We start from the raw sequence: 25536 nt of genomic DNA, 5'->3' as shown, positions 1-25536 counted from the left end.
ACTGTGTTTGGTTTTGTGTTGCCTTGGCATTACTACAAGGCTTGAGAATCACAAATTCCTAAAAAGTCTTAGGATGGAGTTTTTGAAGCATTAGCTCATACTTAAAAGGTCATGTTTGTAATGATTTCAGTGGATCTATAAGTACAAGCTACGACTGTAAGCATTAGCACATATTTTCTAGAAATGATGTACAACGTTAGAGCAGCAAGCAAGGTTGAGCAGCTTACAGAATGCTTGACTCAGAACTGTTTTGATTCTTAAAACTCAGTGTATTTTCAGGTTTACCACTCATTTAAGATAATACAAATCCACCCCAACAAGCATTTTCTGAGAGACATAAAAGCTCTACAGTGTCACACTAAGACTACTATGTAGTTTTAGTGTTCTATCCTCTTTATGCTAACTCCAAGCAGCAGACCTTTCCTATACAAAAGAACTGAACCACCCTTCTGCTTTCCTTTCTCTCTCTTTCAATATATTAGGCAATCAGGTTTGGGTCCAGCTGATTGCATTCCTGTGGGAGATCTCCAGCTGGGAATCTGAAACCTCTTACTCTCTAATGGCTGCACCAACAGGCAAAAATGGTACAGGCTGTGTGATAATTATAACATTTATATATTATTAAAATATTATATTGGCAAAAAAAAAAGTTACAGGCTTTGTAATAAGCCTGATGCAGACCAGCCATTATGCTCTGTCCCTTTCATTTGTGGGTACTGTGGAAGAGTGTGATCCATATAGAGTCACAGAGGCAAAAGCCCAGAGAAACATTTCAGTGAAATTACAAACAGGTCTTAAAGAATTATTATGTGTTTGTGTCTACTCATGCTGACAGAGTCTGAACTTAAGGGCAGAAGTCGTTAAAATATTTTTAGACTGCTGCAAGAAAAAAGGGCAGAAAAGCATAGCTACTTGAAGTTTCCCACTTAAACCAATGCTTTGAAAATTTTCTGCATTATTTCTGTTCTAACTGTTAAGTTCCATCCGTCATGTCTAATATATTGCAAGGTTGGTAAGGGAACTAATAAAAGCAGGCTATTGATCAGGCATGTGCCTTGTAATAAGAATCTGCAATGATTTGAGTAGCAATAATAGTTTCTAAGAGAATTGCCCCATACATAATGCGAGTGATTTCTAGTATTTTCTGCTCCCTGTGGGAGGATGGACATATATTACTGGAATTTGCTGCATAATGATTCACAAACAAGGCAGTTCATAGTCCCAAATAAATTCTTGTCTGTCTTTTTAGGATCGAGACTATATGCGATTAAACTTAAAGAGTAGATGTGAGTATATACTACTTATATTCTTGGAAGAAAAAAGTGAAATTTCTTCAATGTTTTTCTATTCTTTCATTTTCTTCTCCCATACTCCCCATCATATTTTATCTGTGCTCCTTCATGTTTCTGGGCAGGCAGCTGGATGAGCTCTCTAGTTAGCTCTGCTGAACCATTCAGGGCTTTGCCTCAATTAGGAGATCAAAAAATAGATTAAAACTCACAAAAATATTTAATGAGACTTGTACTGGTGAACTGAGGAGAACAATGGACACTTATAAAAAAAAAATGCACAAATGATTTACTTAAACACAGATCACAGTTACCACTCATTCCCAAAAAATCGCTGTCTTTTATTGTATGTGCTCTTTGTTTTGTGAGAGTTCTTCTCTCTAAAATAGATTTAGATTTCCCTGTGATCCTGTTAGCCTTCAAATGATGAAGAAATAAAGTAAAAATGGATCAGCTGTAAACTTAACTATTAAATTGAATATGCTTGTGCTGACAGTGCTGATAAAGAACCTGTATTTATGTACAATGAAGCTAGCGTATGAAATTAATGATCCAACTGAGGTAGCAATGTAATTCAGTCATGGTGTTTTTGATTGGCTAAATAATATCACTTTTTGTTACTTAAGTAAAGTGAAAACATTCTAAATTAGTCATATGAGGTCTGCTCTAAAAGTAATGCACCGTGAGGCTGTGGGTGGTGCATTTCAGTGTGGCAATAGTGACCTGAAAGACAAACTGCGTTCTGGATGATCTTGCAGATTTTCATAAACATATTTATTTCCTTATTTCAAGGAAATAAATAGTAGGCATTACTTTCAGAGTGACACACTCATAATGATCTCAAGAAATGATGGGATGTTGACTTATTAATTTTTATCATGAATACATTTATACATGAAGGATAAGAATGGGTGCCTTTACCAGCAAAATGACAGAATAAGAGTCGAATAAAATAATTAACATTCATAATGGTGTTAATGTTCTTCATACAGAAATATTCTTGGAATATATTATTAGTGGTGTCTTTCCCATTATGAATATTTCTGTGGCTGATACACAGACAAAATTCATTGCCCTCCCATTGTGACTATATACTGCATAGATCCAAACTGGCATCGTAACCCAGATTTCTGTTCTCTCATGTATTATATTCATTTGTTTACTGTACATTTAGGACACCTAGCTGTTTCCTTTTTGTTTCCTAGCTGTATTTCCTTTGGGTGTTGTATTTTGTGAAGTAACGACCACTTTTTAACATCTCTGGTAAAATTTGTGTATGTAATTATATATACACACACACTCATTCATACCTATTTATATATATGCAGAAAAAATAAATGAAAAGTTTCCAGTTTAACTGAGCAATTCATATGGTTAATATCTATATGATGCTCTGACCCCCAATGACAGTTCTTTCCATGACTCACAATTGGAGAGCAGCACAAATGTATCAGAACATGCAATTTTTATTCTGTTTTTCCATAGTGCTTTTACATAATTTCAGTTTTTACCTTACTAAAAAAACTCCTGAGTAGGGCAATATGCTCAAGTTCACATGATTTTCACTAAAAGCTGGATTATGCTGTTTCATCCTAGCCCATGCTGAAGGAGCTGGAGAACAGAGGGACCCTCCAGGGCTGGAGAGACCCAGAAAAGCATGCAATGAATAAGCATTTCTCTGTCCGCAGGCGTCACAAGCCTAACACCAGAATTGCTGTGGAATGAGGGATTTTGTAATTGCCCCTGCAACAAAGCTTGGGTGCTCTGAGGTGTTCTTTACCAGGAGAGTAAAGTTTCAAGTTCTTTACCAGGAGTGGAATGGGCTGCCCAGAGAGGTTGTAGATGCCCTGTCCCTGCAGGTGTTCAAGGCCAGGTTGGATGAAGCCCTGGGCAACCTGGTCTAGTAAATGGGGAGGTTGGTGGCCTTGCCCAGCAGGGGGGTTGGAGATTCATGATCCTTGAGGTCCCTTCCAACCCAGGCCATTCTGTGATTCTGTGTCAGTATATATATTAGAAGACACTTGGAAATTATTTTAGTTACTTGATAAGCGCCAGGAGATGGAGCTCAAGACTACTCAGCATAATTTCTGGGTGCTGGAGCAATGAAACATTACTTCTGCAAGGTTAAATGTTTCCTTCTTTTCAGCTTATCATTTACAGGATTTGAGTCAGCTCTGTACTTATGGGAATAAACTACTCCTTCTTTGAAGAACTGTATTAACCCTGGGGAGCAATTGCCAATGTTTTCCTTCATGGACCTATAGCATAATGTTTAAAAAAAAAAAGTAGTCTGGATAGGAACAAATCAAAACATACATTGATTTAGAAGATTTTTGAGGGGGATAATGCCTGTAGTACACAGTAATTCTAATTTTAGTTTATTCCAAGTTTATGGAAATGCTTCAGAAAGTAAAATCCCTTGGAAAACTATGAAAACTTGCAATCAAGTACTTTCTTACTAACTCACTTTAGAAAAAGAAATCACATTTCCTTATATAAAAGAATAGTGGTCAGAAAAGAGAGAAGGAAATCATCTAGAGGGTTCTCTATAATCTTAGTATTCCTTCACCAATATTTCAAAAATGCTGTATTTCAAGCATTTGAATAATTTCAGTCCATATATAATTACTATTGTAGCAAAAAGTGGTGAGCTTTTCTGTCTGACAAATGGCCACCTATGGACATCTCAACAGATCACTACTCCATCATGTGAACTGAAAATGCTGCTCTGATAAATCACTTAAAAAGCAAACCCCCCCCCATAAAATAGAAATGACTGAGTTGTGGTACAGCCTTCCACCTCCTGAAAAGCCTGATTTAGCAATTAATTTTATTTTTAATTGTTATTAAAGCTGAAAGTGTATGTACATGCTTTAATCTCTAATGAGGTTTTTGATACTGATAGGGAGGTGGTGTCCAGCATCCTGGAGCTGCAGGTTTCTCCCAGCATGAATAAATTACATTAATGTTTCCCCAGTAAAACAGATACATGTTGAGAAGAAAACTTTTAGAAGACTTAAAGAGCATAATTCCTTCTGACTTTTTGCGTATCTGTGAATATCATTTTATTTATTTTTCTCATAATTTATCTTATAATAAATAAGCATAGAACAAATAGTAAAAAAGCAGATCTTGTATTTATGCTATTATGCTTCAAAACTGTGATTTAAGTTCTGGAAAAAACTACTACAGAAGAGCTTTATGCTAGTCATAAACTTTTGACATAGGAAATATGTGGAATACCAATTATGAGCTGTTCAGAAATATCTCTTGACATTTTTAGGGTGCAATGTGAGAAGGGTTCACCTTTTTCTCCTATTTAATTATTACTTTTTAGACAGGATACTCCAATTCAATGGGAGTCACTGCGGTTACACTAGTAAAGAAAGATAATTTAAGGCTTTTATAATGGGGGAAGGGAATGAATATGTCTTTGGACTGAAATGGTTATCAGTTTTTAGATCAATCATCCTTATGGAAGTTTTTCCATGGGTATAAAGATATTAAGATACTTACAACCAACATATATCATATTGAATGGATTATATAGAAAGGAGAAGAAATGGTAACATACTCAACATCCAGACTATAGCACTTCTATTAAAATGTCCAACATAGGGTAGCTATTAAATAATTTAAATCAGAGTGTCTCACATGGGATTATATCGTGAAGTCCTGCTGTAAGCGTAGTATTTCTTCTTCATGCTTTTTAAACTGCATTTGCCAATATCCAAAGGAGTTTTCATTTTGCTAAAAACTTTTCCTCTGTGCTTTGCTTAGGTGATCTGCAAATACAAAACAAGAGCAAACAAAACATTAGTTTCCTCATTCCTGAAATTGTGTGAAGTGGCCATTTATGCCCCCAGAACTGTGAAAAGGAGCTTTATTGTGAAGATGACACGTTACTATTACAACCTTGTTACAGTAATAGTCTGAAACATATTTTGGCTAAAAATTTAATTTATGATATTAGCTGACATCATCACAGATTATCTGCTATGTTTTCCAGACTAACAAATAAAATCACAGTGAAAAAATGACAATAGATATCTCACACATACAAGCATAAACTTGTAGGTAAAACAGTGACCCTGAGCAGACAGAAAATGTTTGAACCCCTACGTATGGGGGGAGTTGGGACTTTGGAAACACCTTTGAAATGCCTTAAGGTGTCACCTCAGAATATTACCATGAGAAGTTCTGTTACAGAGGAGTTTCTTAAGGATGTCTTACACAGGATATTTTTTACTTACTGGAAATCTCTACTGGAAAAACTTCCACCAAGATTAACAAAAACAATCAAAATTATATTTAGTCCTGCAAGAGTTTGCTCTGGAGGCTTACTGCAGCAATTTCATCATCAAAGGGAAGAAATATGCCCTATGGCCTATAATTGTAAGAGGAATTTCAAATCCCTAACATGAATTTCTTGAAGCCATGTCTAACAACTGAACGTTCATGTACTGCATGAAGTAGTGACAATCAGAAAAACTTATTTTAAATTTGTGCAGAGGTTACCAACCTTTGTTCTGCTGTAGGTCTAGGGAAGATGGCTGCTCTCAGTTCTGATGACTACAAGTAAATAAAATATTGCCATGCCTCTACTTCAGAAATACAACGCAATCACGAACAGAAAAGGTTTCTGTGGCCTGTACAGTTGTAAATGCTCCCTCCATTTGGTTCTCACGAGACAAATCTCTGCATCAAAATTCAAAAGTATGAGAATTCCTGTTTCAGCGTGATAACAGGATCACAGGGAGTGCTCTTGTTATTTCTGAAGAAGGGGGTGGATATTTATAGAATATGCCTGGTAGCAGCCTTTATAATTAATGTTGAAAGGTAGTTAGCATTGCAACTCCCTATTTTCAGTCATTCCCAGCTTTATGAAACATCTCCCCTTTGTGCTGCAATTTTCAACCTGAATTTTTGACAACGTCAGCATCTCAAAGTATGAAGAATTCTTCCATTTTCTCAATAAGAAGGAACTGAAAATATATGCTTACATGAGTAACTGCTCTAATCATCTCTGTGCTCCATCTAGCTGTAGTTTGAATGGTACGGTTTTACAAAGGACTGGACCCTGCCCAGGCCTCACAACTTTGTTGTAAGAGAGACTGGATCTGACTTCTTAATATACGTGAAGAATAACATGTACTGAATGAGCATAGGCCTACAGCAGTATTCATATTCAGTCCATTTACCAATACATAATACTAACTCCACCATGAGTAAAATTTACCAATACATAATACTAACTCCACCATGAGTAAAATGTAGAAAATCAGGGAATTATTACAGAGATTTACTTTTTCCTACATTTCTTATGAGACCTTCTGTTGATTTAGGACACCAATAATCCTAGTTACCTGTATCATATTAGTTGGATACACTGATACTTGAAAAATAGATGAAAAAACAAACACAGTTTATCTAACAATAAAAGGAGAAACGTATTGCTTAGCAGACTGACAAATCAAGTTGATCCCTTTTCATTCCCAGGAAAATTAAAAAAATATATTTTACCAATTCACTTACTGTTGGTATGTGTAGTTGTATGTGTGTGTATATGAGTGTGTATGTATGTGTAATTTATTTTATTTTTATTTTGCAAAAGTGCTTAAAAAGACTCCTTCCATACTCAATGGCATCTTTGTCATTCACACAGACAACAAACGTTAAGGTCAGAGTTTCAGGTTTGGTTTAAATGACCGACTAAGTTTTTCCTGCCATGCCTCTTCACCTCCAGAGTCTGTGCTGCTCATTTGAATGTAGTAAAAACTGAAAGAAGACTAACACTAGTATGAGCCTGTATGGAAAAGAGGTATACAGGTTGTAAGGTAAATAGATATACAGGTATAGGACCAGAGAGATTATCAGATTACAAAGGAGTGATGAAGTAAAGAGCTTACCCATGTCCTGGGCTCATGGAAGGGCTCCAAGAGGAGTGATCTCCAGATAGAGATCCTTCCTCCCTGGGAGTCAGCCCTAGCCTGGCTCCACCCCTTCCAGTCACTCAGGTGAAATTGCATTCACCTGTGCCCCTGGGGCTGACTCAGTGCTCACCTCAGATGGTCAATCAGAGGTTCAGGCCATGATTCTACATTTCCCATACAGAGCCATTCTTCCCAGCCTGGTCTGCTGCTTTTAACACCCTAGGCTTTGATGTTCTATTGCTTACTGCTCATTCTGTGCCCAGTATCATTCAAACATACTTGCTTCTACCCATATCAGAAAGAGATTATTCGTAGTATAACTCTAGGGCCCTTGTATTCTGTTTTATATTTTTCCATGTTTTTGTGAGATGAAAATGTGCCAATGGACCAACAGTGTCTACCAATTCCCTGTTAAGCTGGGAGCCGTATAAATAAAATACAAGAACGGGTATAAAAGAGCCATAATCTTGTATAATTACAAAATACAATAAGCAGGAAAAAAAAATAGAACAAACAACTTGAATAACAGAAACCTACGTTTGATTTTACACAGAGCAGTTCTACATATAATGATCACAAAAGGCAAACCCACCAGTACTTGGTGCTCAGGAATAGGAAAATAAGGCTTTACTAGCTCAAAGATTATTAATATCTTAACAGTTCCATTATCAATTATTTCTCAGGCACTTCATTGTTAAAAAGAGGCTTGAGGAACAAATGTGGTAATTTGGACAAGGTGCTTTTAAAAGACCTGGAGCAGGCTGGATGCTGACCTTTAATAGTAGTGGAGGAGTGAGACTTTATCTCCTTGACGACTTGCACAGAGTTACTGCCTGCATCACAGATGCCAAGACACCTTTGCAAGTCTGGCCTAAATTACTTCTACAATTTTTCACCTGAGATAAACAGACATAATGTCAGCAGTCCATGTATTTCACTATCCTCCCTCACCATTTAAGAAATTTTTATTATTTTACTATCATTACCAAGTTCTCAAGGTACTTGTCTCTTGCTTTTGTTTCCTTGATGGTTCTGTTTTCTGATAGTTTTCCTCTTCTCTGGCTCCATAATGATCTTCTTGTATTTAGGATTGATACATTTATCCCAGAAAAAGATGGACAGGAGATCTTCTGAGCCTACAGCGCAGCTTTTTGCTTGGATAAATAAACAGCCAAGTGAAGCAAAACCATCTTTTTCATAATAAACAGTGTGTGTAGGAATGTCGCCCAGTGACAGGAACAAAACATCAGAACTCAATAGTGGGTCCAATCTCTCCCACATGGTCAAAGCAGAGAAATCCCCAAATGACATTTGATCAATAAACGACTGCCAGTTTCCAGGCAAAGAAACACTCTTTAGCAAACTCAGAAAACTTCTGAAGTCAGAACGCAGAGCTTCATAAAGTGATATTTCCTGTAAATTATACAGCATATCCTTAATGATAGGAAATACTTATCTGTGGAATTAAACAACAATGCTCAGGAAGACTACATGCCAGCTCTTTCAGATTTATTATAGCCAGAGGTTAAACCAAAGGCTGAGTCCGTCTCTGCTGAGCAACAAGCCATGTATATAAGGCTCACATCTGGAGTCTTTAATTTCTCTGTTTAGATCAGGTTGTACACTGAGCTCACTGAACTCCACATGTGTTGGCATTCTCTAGCAGATGTGAGAGAAAGCTAGTGTTAAATTATCCCTTTTAAAATCCTTTTATGTTTATTGATCAGCATTTGTTTAAGAACCTTTCAGGGAATACCCAAGAGGTTGCATAAGTAAGTGCCTAAAAAATAAAAAAAATACTCTGGTGTGAGTGAGCATCAACCACTCAGAGGACTAAATCCTGATTACTTGACTCAGATAATAACTCAGTATAAAACTGAAAGTAGTGGCTATCGGAATAAAGGGCTTCTGAAGTGACCCAGGGTTGTACCCAACAACAGCATGTTCATGTTTGTTGTTAATCCAGTTTAAGGGTGTGGGCTTGTAAATACAAACTTATAAGCTTTTTTAATGCATGAGGACAGTGGTGGCATTGTTATTTGATATACCACTAAGTGACTGCCTGATGGTTCTGCTTCAGTGGGAAAACTGACCTTTTCACGTGTTTTTTCCTTGCTACAATCAGTAAAAGTTGCCCGCTGAACTCTAAAAGCTTCAACCTTTTATTTCCCTCTAATGAATATGCTACTTACATGATTAGAATGATAGTATGCCTACAGAAGTAGATTTTCTGCATGGAAATAAAATGACATGTATTTATAATGCCAGTTCTAGATAGTCATGAATTCATTAGTTACTACTCTTTCAATTATATGCACAAGACAGACTAAATATTGTTAGGTTATCCTCACCTTCATATACGAGAGAATAAACAAGCTTCCAAGTAACTATCATAGTTCACTGTTGATGTGGCTGTCATTATGAGGCTACCACCCAGAAAAACAAACAAACACACACCTCATTCTAGTAATTCTAAAAAAAATAAAATCAACCTCAGTTTAACAGGTGAGGAAGTTTCTCCCACGCATCTTCAAGTTCACTGGGGAATATTTCTTGACAGGTTCAGTTTGATAGCTTCCAGTTGTTCAAAAGCACATCTGATGCCATCGTGCATGGCTTAGCAAGCTTTATAAAAACAATATGCAAGTGATTTGTGAAGAAAATACATATTATAACTTGCACATTGTAGCAATTGGACAGATCAATATGACAGGAAAAGGTGTTTCACCAGAAGTGTAATAACAGAAGGATCAGTACAATAGAAAGGTGCTAGAAAGGAAAGGAAGAAGATTACCTACCCACATCAGAAGATTCAGGTTCTAAGTGAAAAGCCCCACCAAGAAGGGAACTCCAAAAAAACATCCTTCCCCAGTGGCAATCAGCCCTTCAATGAGGTCCAAGAGAGGTGCAGACAGGCTCCACCCCTTCCGATCACACACCTGAACTGCCTTCACCTGTGCTCCCAGGGCTGACTGGGTCCTTTCCCCAGGTGTTCAATCAGTGGTTCAGGCTGTGACTCAGCAGTTCCCATACACACATATTCCCAAATTCATCTACCTAAACCAAGTATTTTCTGAAAGTCAAGAACTACAAATATATTTGGGAGTAGCTTTCAGAAGTCTACTACTACAAGTCCTATTCTGTGAAAATGAACAAAATAAAGCTTAAATGCTTCTTTGTGACCAATAGTTTCTCTTAATCCTATTATAACTTCTTTACCTAACATTACACAAGAGTGATTTAGACATCTCTTCAGACTAATCTGAGAAAAAATACATAAGATCATTTATGTTATTACAATAAACACAAGATGCATTAAAATAATGACAGCAGCCTGTCAGAAAACCACAAAATCAAAGATTTTCAGAGGAGAGGTTGAAATGTCATTTTTAACACACCCAACAGAGAGATTACAGCTTTTGTGGAAGATGAAATTATATGCTTTTTTGAGACTCCCTAATAAAGAATCACTCAGGCACATTGTAATGGTTTCAAAATTATATGGTAGTTTAATCCTTTGCATTTGTCTTTGTATTATGTAAGTTAGACTTCTATCAACATTTCAACACCATATCTTAGAAAACTTATTATCTTCACTTCTATTTTTCTTAAGAGTAACAGTATTTGGCATAAAACTCTCTGCTCTAGAGACACAGCTTGTACTCTGGGGGAAACTAATGATGTTTTGGTTTAAGTGTTAGTTCTAAATCAGCACTGAAGTATTTTTTAGATGCATTATCAAAGGACTTTGAAAAGCGTGTCTTAAAAATTAAAGTCATCTGAACAGTTACTGACAATCACTCCAGACATTGGTGGAAGGTATAGGTTGTTAGGACACCTTCAGACCAGAATGAGTCCACCCTCATTTATAATTTCTGACTGTCCTGTTAAAAATTCATAATCCTATATTTCTTACTAATGGTTCACTTAATGGGAAAAACAAAAGAAAAGAGTATTGCATAAATACAGTAAAATAACCAACATCGACATGTGACTCAATGTATTCATTGAAGCCAAGCTGGCTTAAATCTTATCAAGCATAATACAACTGATAATAGATGAGATCCTTCCATTTCTTTGGTGAGGTTAGAGGTGAAAATGGTCACAGATCCTCACCTCCTTGTGCAGTACCGTTAATAGAAATGACTTTTTACTTACTCTAAATACAAGAACAAATCTGATGCTATATGGGCATATGCACCGTAGATTTTATTCAGTAGTTCTCATATTACTCCCTCAGAAGCAGTGTCACCAGCTGCACAACCCATTGTAGGTTTAGCAACAGCAGTTGGAGTACTATTCAGTACTCACACAAGCAATCTTACTCTTTGATGAACTAAGAAGTTTTAACTGTCAAACCTATGGTGAGAGATAAGGTGAAGGTCTAATAAATACAGTGTATGGATTAAGAGATAAGAGTATTAAGTATCAAGGACAAATCTGAGCATTTACATTTTTCCCTAATGCATTTTTTATGTGCATAACCCTTTGCATTGTACTATATTTACTCTCTGAACTAAGAACTTCTGTGTGTCAGAGTAAATGTGAGGGATAAGGTGAAAGTCTAATAAATAAAGTAGATGAGCTGAAAGATATAAGTATTAAACATCAAGGACAAAGCAAAGCATTTACATTTTTCACTTAAGCCTTTTTTATATTCAGTCTATTATTTCACTGCTTTCTCATGCTATCTCTTGGTAAACTATCCAGCCAATCACTTGTCAGTGAATGCCTGAAAGTTTATAAAATGACAAAAGAAGTACAAACTATTTCTGTACACAAACAGATATGCTCAAAAATGATTTTGAGATGAGATAGGTTCCAGGCCCATCTGGAGCCATTTTTCTTATGTAGGTAGTTACAAGTGGGCCTCAAGTCTCTCTAGAATAAATAGTAGGACTATGTTGTAATCTAAGAGATGTTAACCCTTAGCATTCGTCCTACTATTAAATAGCAACCTCAATAAAATATTTCATTTTTAAGATCATGTCACTGTACAACATTAAGAAAGTACAAATAACTGATACCCCTATGCTTAGCAGACAGGGACAAATGGAGCTTTGAGAATCCTTTGACCATGAGAGCACACTGACTGTGTGAGCCGGACCAGACCTTCTGCCATTTCCACTGAAAGCTAAACATGCACTAGATCTGTAGCACAGTTATTTTTCTACCCAATATGTTCTTCAGAGCTGGCAGGCATTGGTTTCAGGGAGGAGGTCACATTCTGGTAATAGTCACAACCAGTAGTAGTATCTAGAAAGAACAGCTATATGTACGCCAGAGGCTGCATCCATACTTCCACGTTAGCATAGGTCTCGAACACTCTACTCCTGGTGGTCCATAAAAATGGACAGAAAAACAGCTCACACTTTGGCTCTGTTTCCAGATGAGAGAAGTTCCAGATAGAGAAACTCAGATGCAAGGTTTCAAGCTCTCCTCAAGGTGTGGATACAAGAGGCTTGCATCATTTGACACTGAAAACAGGCTTGTCTTGAACATTGTTACCAAATGCAGCATGAACATGGAAACACTTATGAGAGAAAATGATGCTCAGCAGGTATTCAGGCATGGTTCAAAATAATGCATACAAGTTTTAAAATGCTTTCTTACTACTCCATAAATTCACTGATTTTGTTGCATCTCTTGGACTGAAAAACTTTGCTGGGAAAACATACATAGTTCTTGCGGAATGGTTCAAAACATGAGCAGCGTGGACTAAGACTATAGTTTAAAATAACTGCTGATGAAGAAACTTCTGTGGGAGATTTGCCAGGCTTATAAAAGAAAGAGATACTATAGCGGAATATAAAAACAGATAAATAATAAATTGTAACGTCGTCTGGAGCTGTGGACTGTGTATTTATGGTTTGAAAGGTTTTATGGGGAAAATGTTTTATTTTTTATGTTTTGAAATATATAGCAACATAAAAATGTAATGGTTGGCTTAACCTATAAAGAGTTTTCTAATCAGTAAGTCCCTGACAGAAGGTAGAATTTGTATCTCAGTGCAGAATTTATTTATTTTTTTCTTTTCCTTTTAATTTTCTAAGTCTGGGATGCCTTGAAGTTGCTTGATGTTATAGGATAAATTTTCAAAGCTCCACGCAGGAGAGGTGCCAAGACAAAAAACATCAAGCAAACACTGAGTTATGTTTGTGCATCTCCTGTGCTGTGTTTTCATAATTTCTCTCATATATCTGCAAAAAGATAGGGTTTGCAAATAGAGCAAAATTATAGATTGAGCTGGTGATTTTTCTTCTTCCGTGTTATGTGGAAATTAATAAAGTAATTACACGTTACATTTACTGTTCATTGAATTACTTGGTTGTTTGGTAATTATTAGTGTGATTACAAAGTGACATAAACAACCGTGTGGCTCAAATGTGCAATTATGCTCAATATATGCTGAGCTGACACACGTGGAACATATTTTGCTGATTTTGCAGGCAATTAATAAATGCTCATGCAAAAGGGCTTGTGCAAAGTGCTATAAATAATGCAATAGAGTCCATTTTTTTTGTTCTGCTTGTGTTTGTGCTTGCACTGAAGCCTGCTGCTTGTGAAGCCAAACAAGGACAATTTAACTTGTTTATTGAAAAAAATCTAAGGGAAATACAAAGGCAGTTTTTCTCACTATTAGCTTGTCGTGTTATTTTCTCTCTCCTGATAACTCACCTGTATATAGCTCACACTGTACTAAGGAAATGTTAATACTGTGAGGTTTTCTGGAGATTGTGAAGGTTATATGATTCTGGCATTGGGTGCTGATTTCTCCCATAATGTGGACAATACTGGTACACATGCAGACTTTCCTGTCTTTTTCCCTACTTTGTCATATATATATACTCTAAAATAACACTAACCATGACTGACACTACTGCATGCCTGCACTGATTACAGGAGAGCTGTGTTTTTTCTTTTCCCGAAATATTGTTTTGAGAAGCAAGAAATCTTTCATCAAAAATTAATGAAGTCATGACTCATTAGAGTGAACAACAGCCACCCTGGAAAACACGGCCATGTAGTATCATGAAAGGTGCTCAGACACAACTAAAAACTTTTATACCAATCATCTGTAACATTACATCATGACAAGGAACAAACAAGCACTTGTGCATCTTTAAGCACCTGACTGTGAACACTGAGACTATCTCAACTATGTTTCTTTTATTTGGGTGCATTGGCAGTAAGCTTGGTTTTGCTGGCTGGGATGCACATTAAAGAACTACTCCAGGTAGCAAAGGTATCAGGACACACTGCCTTCTTATGTGGTCACTCTAAGTGCACAAAGAGTAAAATGGGCCATACTGAAACTTCTTTTTTTCTTTTCCTTTTTCCATTTTTTCCTTTTTTTTCCCTTTTTTTTTCTTTTTTTTTCTTTTTTTTTTCCTTTTCTATCTGTTCTGCATTGTGCTGATGTTTAATGTTTTTCACTGCAGTGGATAGTTTGGCCATTGGAGGCTGCATATAGCTCGTTCATGTCTCCGCACATGGCTAGCATGGAGATAAAAGGGAGCAGCACATAAACAGGATTGGATGTGTATGCTACAGACATCCTAAAAACTCTGCAACCTGTGGGATCAAGTGACCTTGAAAATTTTTTTTCACCAGGACTACAGTGTGGCAAGGTTTCTTCACTCTGAGCTGATGACTTCAGCTTTGTTTTCTGCACTAGCTCAGTAATGCCTATAAATCTTGCACATTTTGCTGCTAGTGCAGGTCCAGGTGCTATTGTGGCTTTTGGTGTTACTATAGTTATTGCTGTTTCTTTGGTCCCTCTGGCATTTGAGTTGCTTCCCGAAGAACTGGAGAAGGCTGATTTATGAGAGTACTTGGCTTATGCAGAGAAACAAAGGAGGAGGAAGAAAGGCAAGAAGAATCTGGGTTATGTGGCCCAAATTGTTCTCTGTGAGAAATGTTTTGAAGTGTTTTCAGAAAAAAAACACTCTGATTCCAAGTCTTTGTAAATGTGAATTAAACTTTAGTCCCCAAATTGCCAATATTTTCATTGTACGTCCAACTACGAAATTCTGCAGTGTTTTAGGGTGAAAAAGCTTCTACTTCTGCTACATGTCTCTCAAGTTCTATTAGAATCTGCAACTGAAACATTATTTTCAGGGAACAGATAATCAACAGCATTACAGGGAGTACTGATTCCTGTAATATTAGTATTAGTAATACTGCATGTCCTGACAAGAAGACCACTGTACATCTAGGAGTTAATGACCCACTGCACCATGGATGGGGAGCTCATGGTGTGCTGTTTGTGAATGGAAGACCCATTCAGTGCTATATCACCGTGAGTTCCAAGCATATAAAGGGATGTAAGATTGTCTGTAGCATTCCCTTCCTATAGCGTAAGCTCTAATGAACAGCATTCTCCTTCTGACAAATGGCCTCATGCCGTGGGATAAAAAGCAAGAAAATTGTGCTCAAATGAGATATTTGAATATCATATATATTCTTACATGCAATAAACTGCACCATGACTTGTTACAATTAACTCTGTGTGTAACTAAAAGTGAAGAAGTATAACAGATCAAGCCAGCTTTTATTGAGTCTTGATTCATTAAGAGGCAGACAGGCTGAAGCAAGGTAGCTGGGATAAGCTGTGCAGGGTGTAATACAGTTAATGGCAGGAAGTATCTCCTTTTATTTATTTATTTATTTATTTATTTATTTATTTATTTATTTATTGGCAACCTGCACTATTGGAGTAAAAAAAATGGATGGTCTGACTGAAAAGGCTTTAACAGTAACATTTTCTATTACAGCCCTGTTCTGCCCTGGTGGATATACACAATGTAGCATTGTACTGAACCCTCAAAAGGCACAATTGCCTTTCTAAGTTCATGGATGTTAGTGCAGATTTGTATGGCATGCACACTAACAGTGCTTGAACAATAAGATTGTGACGTTTATTAGTAGTTATGTAAAGGAGTCCAGTAATTAGACCAGTGCTGTGGACCAGATTTAGAGAATTGGTTTTGTCTCTGAATTCTGAGGGTGGCAGAGGACAGACTTGTAAAGAAGGAAAACAGTGTTAAGATAATAGGAACTCCTTTTCTGAGTTTATTTACTAATTGCCAGTACTTGTTCGTAAAATGCTTAGAAAAGCACAAAGCAAACAGTGTCTGCTCTTGTTTTACCCTCTGCTTGGTTTTGTTTTCTCAGAACTATGGTGTGATGCTTCCTGTCTGATGGCCACAGGCAAGGATGCAAAACCTCTGATCTGTCTGTTTTTCACACACAGGAACCATATTCAGTACTTAAAAGTATCTGCATTCAAATTCTGATATATGTATATAAGGATATAGTAACATTGCTGTATTCATGGGCAACATTAGACGAGCATGATATGAAATCTTCCTAACCCACAGTTCAGACACTTTTGCAAGGCAAAGTCTTTCAGCACTGAGACATGTGACTGCTTTCCACAGCTCCTTTCTGTAGATCTCTGCAAAGAAGTCTCTCACGCTCAGAAATTTGCAGGTCTGACTGAAGAGGAGCCCTGTAAACCTTCACCCCAAATCTCAGGTGAACTATCCTTTCAAGGGTTTTCTCTGTCTTTTTCCATTAGGGAGTTATTCTTCCCATTCTAATGAGGTATTTGCAAATATTGTGCCCCTCTGGTGAGTTGGTAGTTAAAAGGCTTCATACATACTTTGGTCACTGACGACATCTCCCTCTGGACAACTTTTTTTTTTTTTTTTTTAAAAAAAAGGAATACAGTAAACATGGATAGACAAAGGTCACAATAAAATTGTCAGTGGTGTGGTGATGTCACTTTGTGCTGTTGTTTTTAAGTAGGTAAGACAATATGGTGTCACCTTTATATGGTTCTTTGAGACACTAAACACTGTCTTCTTCCATTAATTTCTGTGGGAACGAAGTGCAATCAGTATAATGCAAGTTTGTAGTTGGAGTCAATGGGAATGATTTTTCTGACCTAAGTTTGCTCTGGATCAGGTCCATGGTGTCCAGCAGTGAATTTACAGTGCCATCTAAGCGCTGCAGAGTATGCATGAGTCATCTCCGTGGTACTGAGGCAATCTCAGTAAATAAGAAGAGACAGTTTCCTTTTCAACAGGTGAACCAAATCCCCAAAGTAATTTTTTTTTTTCCAAGGAAGCAAAAGGTTAATTTGAAGTGCTCATGGCCTTCCATGAATCAAATGAAGTAATCCCATGTCTGAGTTTTAAAAGCATCCATAAATTAGCAGAGTGTAGTGAGCAGATCAAAAAGAGGGTTATCAAAGATTAATAATGAGAAAGAGGGGAGGGAGAGAGGGGAAGGAAAACTCTGCTAGAAACTCTTTATCATAACTCCTACTGAACTGCAGAGAAGAATGCACTTATTTGGGGTCCAGTTAGCAACACAAACATATCAGCAGGGAGAGAGAATGTGGTTAATAAGGACTATGAAAAATAAATTGGGGAATGAGTTGAGTATAGGAAGGAAAAAATTAAAATTTAAGTTAAAAGACACTTGCTTATTTTTATCTTATTTGAGCCCTGGTTATCTTTTAATATCAGCTCTATCCAAAAGGCAAGTCACATCTTGAAATGGAATGCTGGTGGAAAACCAGGATTGTTTTGGAAAAGGCATTCATCAGGTGGAATGAAAACCTGATTTCTCAGAAAAATGAACCAAACCAAACCAATCAAACCAATCAGTCACACAAATTAAGAGCTTGCATCACAGAAGCAGCAGTCAAGACTGCAAAGTGAATGCATTTTGTGTTTTTAAATTACACTGGAAATTCTCCAAGCCATATTAAATTACCATGCATATGCAGTGGATTGTTTATGCCTTTAGCTTTATGCCTGTAGCTTTAGCCTTTATGTTTATATCTTTAGCTATGAACTAATGACCTCTACACCCCCCTGTGCTTAGTGTTAAGCAATATGAGTTAGCTTCATACCATCCATATATGCAGGGACTGGATGCTTTTTAGCAGCTGGGATATAAGGCATGCAGTAAATATTAAGTGTTGAGCTTGACAAAGGAGATGTTACACAAAACCCTAGATCAAGTCTTTAATCTTACAAATTCTTTCATATGTCTTGTTTGGTCTGCTTGAGTAGAAGCCATGTTGTGTCATCAAAGTGGAGACTTTCAGCCATAATAAAAAAACATAAAAGCAAAAGACAACAAAATAAATAAAAAAAACCCCACCCATAATTACCCTGTTGAAACACTGCATCTCTATTATTTTGCATGCTTGCCTCTGGTTTAAATTTTACTGACCTGAGCAATCTTTGGGAGCTCATGTTTTGCACAGTAGTATGTTGGAAGTGTATGAGAAAATTATGCAGAAAATGAAAAGGCTGCTAAAAACAATTGCAGAATAGGAAGACAGAGGAAATTGATACCTGGCTCTGTTTTTTTTTTTTTTTTTTTTTTTTTTTCTGTGGAAAATTATTTATAGTTAAAAAACATGGGAAGAAAACACTAAGATTTGAGTTGAAACAAGCTGGTAAAAACTTGCCTCTCACTGTGCCTTTACAGGTTCTGATCTGCCAAGACTCCAGCTGCATCAGAACCAGACAGACTGGGAGAGTGTTGGCAGCACTTGGTGCTCAGCTGCTCTGTGCTGTGCCATGCCAAGGAGGAGCTGAGTGGCTGTGCACTAAATATGACATCTCTGTATTTCACATTGCCACAAATGAGAACAGAGCAGTTTCATGGAGAGGAAATAGGTGGCAAGAGGAACTAACATACCAAAAAAACTCTACATTTCATTGAGTCTTGTTTTCAGTGCAAGTCCCAGTACAAAATGGGAACTGAACTACTTTATTATTAAGACTTTGGTGGTAACATCACAGAGTACAAGATGCCAAGCTGTTTTCCCACACAAAGCAAACACTGTCCTTAGGGCTTGAGATGAGCAAGACAGAGTGGATAAAGGCTTTGACCCTGCAGAATCTTGTGTGTAAGCTCTCATTGCTAGTACTCACCAGCTGCAGGAGTTCGTGGTTTGTATGTCTACAACACTGCTAGGTCTGTGCCCATTGTCCCCTTCTACTACCAGCTCAGCTGTGCTCTCCTGGTTTGTCTGTCTCCTTTGGGACCAGTGTCTGTGCATCTCCTATCACTTTGATTTCTCTAGAAAAGTAGGCAGGCAGTATTCTGAGCACTATGCTGAAATTATGTGTAGCCTGCCTTAAACACTGCATGTGTGTGTAGACTGTACAGAGTAAATAAGCCAGTAAATAACACAGTTCTGCATGTTCATAGTAAGGAGATCAGCCCTCTTTACAGTGCTGACATTTTGTGGCAGAGGTTGCAAGAGATGTGTTCAAGTCAGCAAACCTCCATCCTAGCAGCTTTGCTTCATTTTCAGTGTATCTTCTAACTTATTTCAGATATATACTATATCCTGATCCTTGTAGTCCCTCACTGGGAGTTCTTTAAATGACCAAGGAAATGATAGATTCTCCCTTCTCCAAATATGTCAATTGAGACCTGATCTAGTGCCACCTGTGTAAGTAGAACAGAAGTGTCCTCTTGCCTAAATGAGCACTGGATTGGATCCCAAAAAGAGAGAAGCTCAGCTCAGACAGCAGGCTCTTTAAGCATCTTTCCTTGTTTGCTGTTGAGTTTGCTTGCAAACTGCTGGAAAACGTGGACTGTGTAGTTCAACAGTTCTAATTGTGCAGATTGAAGTCATGTCAGTGAGCCATTGACTTGATTAGTGAATATGTTCAGCTTGTTTTCCTCTAATATCATGCTAATTTATTGCTGAAGCATCACATTTGATTGTTTTATATGTCAATAATTAAAAATTGTGATTTGAGTATGAGACCCAGCAGTGCAATTAGAAAACTGTATTAGCAGCTGGGGAAAACATAAATATAGTGCAGCATAATGCATTTAACGTGTTATTATTTTTTTCCAAAATGTGCCCATGTCTGTCGTACGATTTTTCAAAACATGATGAATAACAAATCAAAACAACTGTCTCTCATTATTATGTTACTTTCAAATTAAACTAAAATCTTAAACTATGTTCTTTCCAATATGGCACTCTGAAATCTTTGAAAATTGCTTTATTTCAACATTTCAGTTTATGTTCCTTGACTTCTCTTTCACTTCAGAGAACGACTAAAAACTGAAATAGAAAACACTATTATATTTTGTTCTAAGAAACTGCTGTTTCAAAGTTTCCAATGTAGGTATAACTACACTAATGACTAGTCATGAGTTAAATAGCTGAACAGGCCAACTCTAAATAGACTGAGGCTTCACTCTTGTTATTTTCCAACTGCAGTTAAATCACTCTTCCTTCTTATTCTACATGCCATCACATATGACTCATAGTTATACAGTAAGTCATGTTCCTATTCTCTTCTGAGCCAGCACTGAAGATACATCCATCATGGTATTAGAGGTCACACTGTTACGGCTCAAATACTAGGCTACTGAAACAATTTCTGTTGTGTTTTGAGTACAATGAAAGAAGAAAATTTTGCCTGCTGAAAAGTATCTGTTAAAAAAGCAATAGTTCCATTTATTCTTAGCCTGGGCTTTAAATTTTTCCTAAGTTGTATTTTTTTCTTTCAGGTTTTATTGTTGTTTTTTTTTTTTTTTTTTTTTTTTTTTTGCATAAATACACAGACATCTCAACATCATCTGGAGAGGCGTGTTTGTTGCCTAGACAGCCTGTAACACCAATCTAATTGGAGAAGTTTGGTCATATAGCCAGGGAGCAGGAAAGGACTCCTTCAGTCCATTCCACTTCCCCCAGACCAAAGTTCATTCACTGCATTGTCCAACAGCTACTGCTCATACAGATTTTTACTGAAGTATAAGGTTAGAAAGGCATCTACCAGGACATGGATTCCATGGCATGTTTTGCAAAGGAAAGATACTAATGTCAGTGACCTAAAAATGCCCAGAGCATTTGGTAGGCTGGTGTAATCTTTCCAAAGGTCTATTAATTTCATGACAGCAGAAATGACATAGAAATGCAACAGGAATACATCCTTATTGAACATGTAGTTTTTATGTTTAAGCATTTAAATAACGTGAGTTTGATGTCAGGCTGCTTTTTAAAGATTTCATTTCACCCCAAATTTCAATGACACACCTTTAAAATTTTAGGTCTATCGTGTCTAGAGTTATGATTGAAAATTACATGTAAGTACCTCTGAGATTTTTACTCCACAAATCAAACTATTTTGCAAAACAAATCCTTAGCATTGGAAGTGTTAGCGGAGTCTGTTGTACAGGAAGTGCTTATTTTTGTGGTGGTTGTGATAACAATGAAATACAAATTGAACAGGTGTGGTATGACATTGAGAAAAGGCTTGATTTGACATCTTTAAATAGTTTCAATCAACAAGAACATTCAGCATATTGCAGAATGAAATAATGCTTCGTAGCCCAAGTACTGATGGATAACAGCTCACAAATTTGGAGTGACACATCTTCACTCTGATTATAATTGCCACCATCTACCTTTGCAAAGTGAAGATCATGTTCCTGTGTGTTTACACACCTGCTAAAAAAAAAACAAGCTCTTGAGAGTGGTCTGCTTATTCATCTGCACAGCTGAAGCTCTTTAAGTAAAAGGGTTCATACAGTCGTAATTATTTGGTGATTAGAAACAGAAAATAGTGTAAGGATAATAGTAAGGATATTGTGCACAGCCATTTTCTAATATGGAATAATTTAAAAATAGAAACGAGAAACCTGAGAAGCATGCAGACACTGTTTGCACTTGTGCGCTGTTACCTCAGAATCATAGAATCAAAGATTCTATCAAAGGCTTGAGTTGGAAGGGACCTCAAAACCCACTCAGTTCCAACCCTCTGCCGTGGGCTGGTTGCCACCCAGCAGATCAGGCTACCCAGGGCCTCATCCCAACTGGCCTTGAACAACTGCAGGGATGAGACATCCACAGCTTCTCTGGGCAGTCTGTTCCAGTGCCTCAACAGAACAGAACTACTGAAATAGCACTGTATCTCTAGTTAACACGGATTATATGCTTTTTGTGCATGCATATGTCTAGGCTGATGATTTTTCAACGAGTAAACTAAGCCTCAAGAGTTATCATCTTCTGTTCATCTTAGGAATACACAGAACATTCCAGGAGTCATTATGGTTGAGTTAGCGTTTGTTAGTAGCAGCACCTGTACACATTATTTTAGCTTGGTGAAAACTTTTGTTCGATTAATCAGGAACAAACTTGAGCTAAAGAATTAACACTGAAGCTTTCTGGATTTTCAGGCATGGAGAGAAATCAAATCAGATGAAATGAGATTTATAGTTAGAAGAATATCTCTGTGAGGTAACAGAACTGGGGTTATTTTCCAGGTGTTCTTTTCTTAATAACTTTTTGAAATTCCCTGTTTTAAAGATGACTCTTTTTAATTGCTAGACCTGAAATGTCTACTGTGAATCTCAAACCATGGTTGTATATTATTATAAGGAACATTAATTCTACGTTTAGTGTTAAAACCTATTTTTTATAATGAAATGATGTTCAGTATATTCCTTCATATCATTAATAACTTTTTATTCTAATAGTAAGAACATTTTAATTTTTTTCAGCGAGTTAGCAATTTGCTTTGTGCTGAACTTGAACAAAACCAGAATATTATGAAATTAATCATGCACACACAAAGTATAAAAAAGAAGTAATTGAATACTCAAATTCTTCACTGCTTTGTCTCCTCAGGAGTGGAAATGGTCTCTCCAAAGATACATACACTAAAATACCACGTTTAAAAAAGGTTTTTAAAAAAAAGGATGTTAGAAAATCTAAATATATATTCTTGTAATCCTAAAACACTATCATTTGACAGGTTTACAGCTGTCCTGAGCAAAGGTACAAGAAAGAAGTAAAAAGTGAGTGATAAATTTGAATAAGTATGCAGAATTCAGTTATTTTTCCCAACATGACCAAAGGCCATGCAGTTGACCTGGAAAGCCTGCCATGGTTGAATATTTAAAATAAGCTAGATAACAGTAATTTATTTTGCATGCTCTGAGAAGCAAAACAAGAGCAAATGAATACTCATTGTGTCTTAATTAGCCTACCAATAAATCTATTAACTTCCATTTAAAAGTATACCAATGATCTTGAAAGTTTAAAGACAATCTTCTATTAATCATATAAGCACTACTCATCCCAAGGCCTTGTGCAACTGACATGTTGGGTCTTGCCTCAGCAACTGTGTATCTAGAGATAGCTCTTGTTACCATTTGTTCTTTTACCAGAAATAATTCATTTTATATTAACTCTAGCAAATTGCCCTGCTATCTTTGCTGTAGGATGAGTTCTCCCAAATTACATGAACATGTAGGTTTGGAAAGGTTTACAGTGATTGATGTGGTACATTGTTTGCGCACCAATAAGCTCAGATTGCTACATGTGATTGTTTTATAACAGTTATTGCAGATATATTTTAAGGACTGCTCTTTTGTGTAATCTGAGGTGCGAAAAGAAGCAGCAGTCTTTTAAAAAGATGTTATAAATAATCTTCTCAAATATTTAAATTTTAGCTTACACCTGTTTCTTCCTGGAGAAACTAGTCCTTCTGTGCTCTTATTTTTTCTTTCCCAGTCTCCAGCCCTATGTCTATATTTGCACATCTGTTTGAAGGAAGGAGTGATCTGGAGGAGTCACACAGGCTCCCTGGACTATGACGGGGTAGGCAAACCCCACTTACTTACTCTCTGATTAAGCCCTCCTTGCTTTCACATGGAATCACTCTCTTTCAACTCCTAGTCACGTGCTGCCAGAAATACTTAGCATGCACTTTCGTATTGTTCCTTCCAGTGTACTTACTCACTTGTCACAAGACTGTCACACCTATCTCAAATAAAAATAAGAGCCATAAAGAGTAACGTTGTCTCCAGAGAAAGTAAGCTCAGATTTTCAAAGGCTGAGTCATTCCCATGCTAGCTCTGGCCACAGGATGTCAAGCTTGCTTTAGTATTGCACTAGGCTTCACTGAAAAAGCTTGTTTAATCTGTTTGTGTTTTATTCACTTGACAACTTAAACGGAAAAGATTTTATGTGTTCCATTTATGTGGATTCTTACAGACATAATGTTGTCTCTGTGGTTATCTCCATGGGGTCCTGGGCAGCACTGGCCCAGACACTGGTGGCCTCTCAGTTCACCTAGAAATCAAGTCTGCACTTCTAATCTGATTGCTCAAAATCAGAGGTAGGTCAAAAGTCTTATACATAAAATTCTTCCTGAGTTTCAGAGGGAAAAGTGTCCACTTAACGCAGTGGAAGAAAGATTGTACATGAACTTTTGCCCATTCTGAAAACAAAGCCAGTGCTGTGTGGCTGGTTAGTAGAATATCCCCTCATTTTGAGTGACATGGATTATCAGCTGTGTGCACATGCAAAACTTGCATCTCTTGAGAAAGGAAGTGGATATCATATTTATTTTGTGCCTAGAGGGCAAGCCAACCTGCTGGCTCCTTAAGATGTGCATTACATTTATGCCTTCCTATAGGAATTAATTTAACTTTGGGAAATACGATGAATGATATGGAGTGACTTATCAAATTCCATCACAGTTTGTCTTTTGCTCATTGAGGAGGTTTGCAGGGCCTATAAGTTCTGTGTTTGCAGGTCCATTGCCTACAATATATAAACAATAAAAGTCTTGTTTCATGCAGGAAAAATGGCTTGATAAAAAAAAAAAAAAAAGGAAATGTCATAAGGAACATTTCTGAACAATGTTACTGTTAAGCTGTGATTTGACAGTTGCCATTCAGAAAAGAGAAACTGCCATGCTAGAGATAGTCTTTCAGAGAAGAGCACCGATAAATTACAAAAAGCAGTGTTTATATTGTGGGCATAACCTATGGTTAAATACATCACAAGACTTTTCTGGAACTAATCTTTGGCTCTGTGTTTCAAATTGGGCACGTCTGTAAAGGTTTGGGAAGGAGTTACAGCAGACTTTCTTGAGGCCATCTGAAATAAAACATTCAATTTTGAATGGATGTGAACAGCCCACACAGTATTTGCTTTCCCTCAGAAATGAATGGCTTTTGTAAACTCAGTAACTATTTTCATCCCCAGGTGGACATTCAGGGATTGCAGTCATGTTTGCAGTGTTATATGTGCCCCCACAAATCCAGCCATCCTCACTTTAAACACAATCCATTCACAAATCGTTTTCTATACATAAGTCAAGTATGAATATCCAAAGCAATGTCACAGTTTTAACTCTGCTGTTTGGTAGGCATATTGGCATCCCTTCTTTTTCTTACTGTGATTCAAAACTGTTTTCTGAGAGTTACCACTCTCAGGCATACAGATTTCCATTGCCTTTCCT

General features: G+C 37.0%; 1 long non-coding RNA gene across 3 annotated transcripts in view; it reads right to left on the bottom strand.

Annotated features, from left to right (window-relative positions):
- The window catches only part of LOC121111274, a 53042-nt gene that overhangs the window by 5860 nt on the left and 21646 nt on the right, over nucleotides 1–25536 (bottom strand). For 2 of the 3 annotated variants that reach the window (XR_005861496.2, XR_005861494.2), the window contains exons 1-2: nucleotides 10021–10113; nucleotides 4944–5074 (exon numbers count right to left, since the gene is read on the bottom strand). This is a non-coding gene — a long non-coding RNA (uncharacterized LOC121111274). Of the gene's footprint in view, nucleotides 1–4943; nucleotides 5075–10020; nucleotides 10114–25536 lie in introns of those variants that run through there. The other variant, XR_005861495.1, reaches the window with a different exon arrangement.

The sequence above is a fragment of the Gallus gallus genome, chromosome 7 (assembly GCF_016699485.2).
Source record: "Gallus gallus isolate bGalGal1 chromosome 7, bGalGal1.mat.broiler.GRCg7b, whole genome shotgun sequence".
Lineage (NCBI taxonomy): Eukaryota > Metazoa > Chordata > Aves > Galliformes > Phasianidae > Gallus > Gallus gallus.
This window is presented reverse-complemented; position numbering and strand designations above follow the sequence as displayed.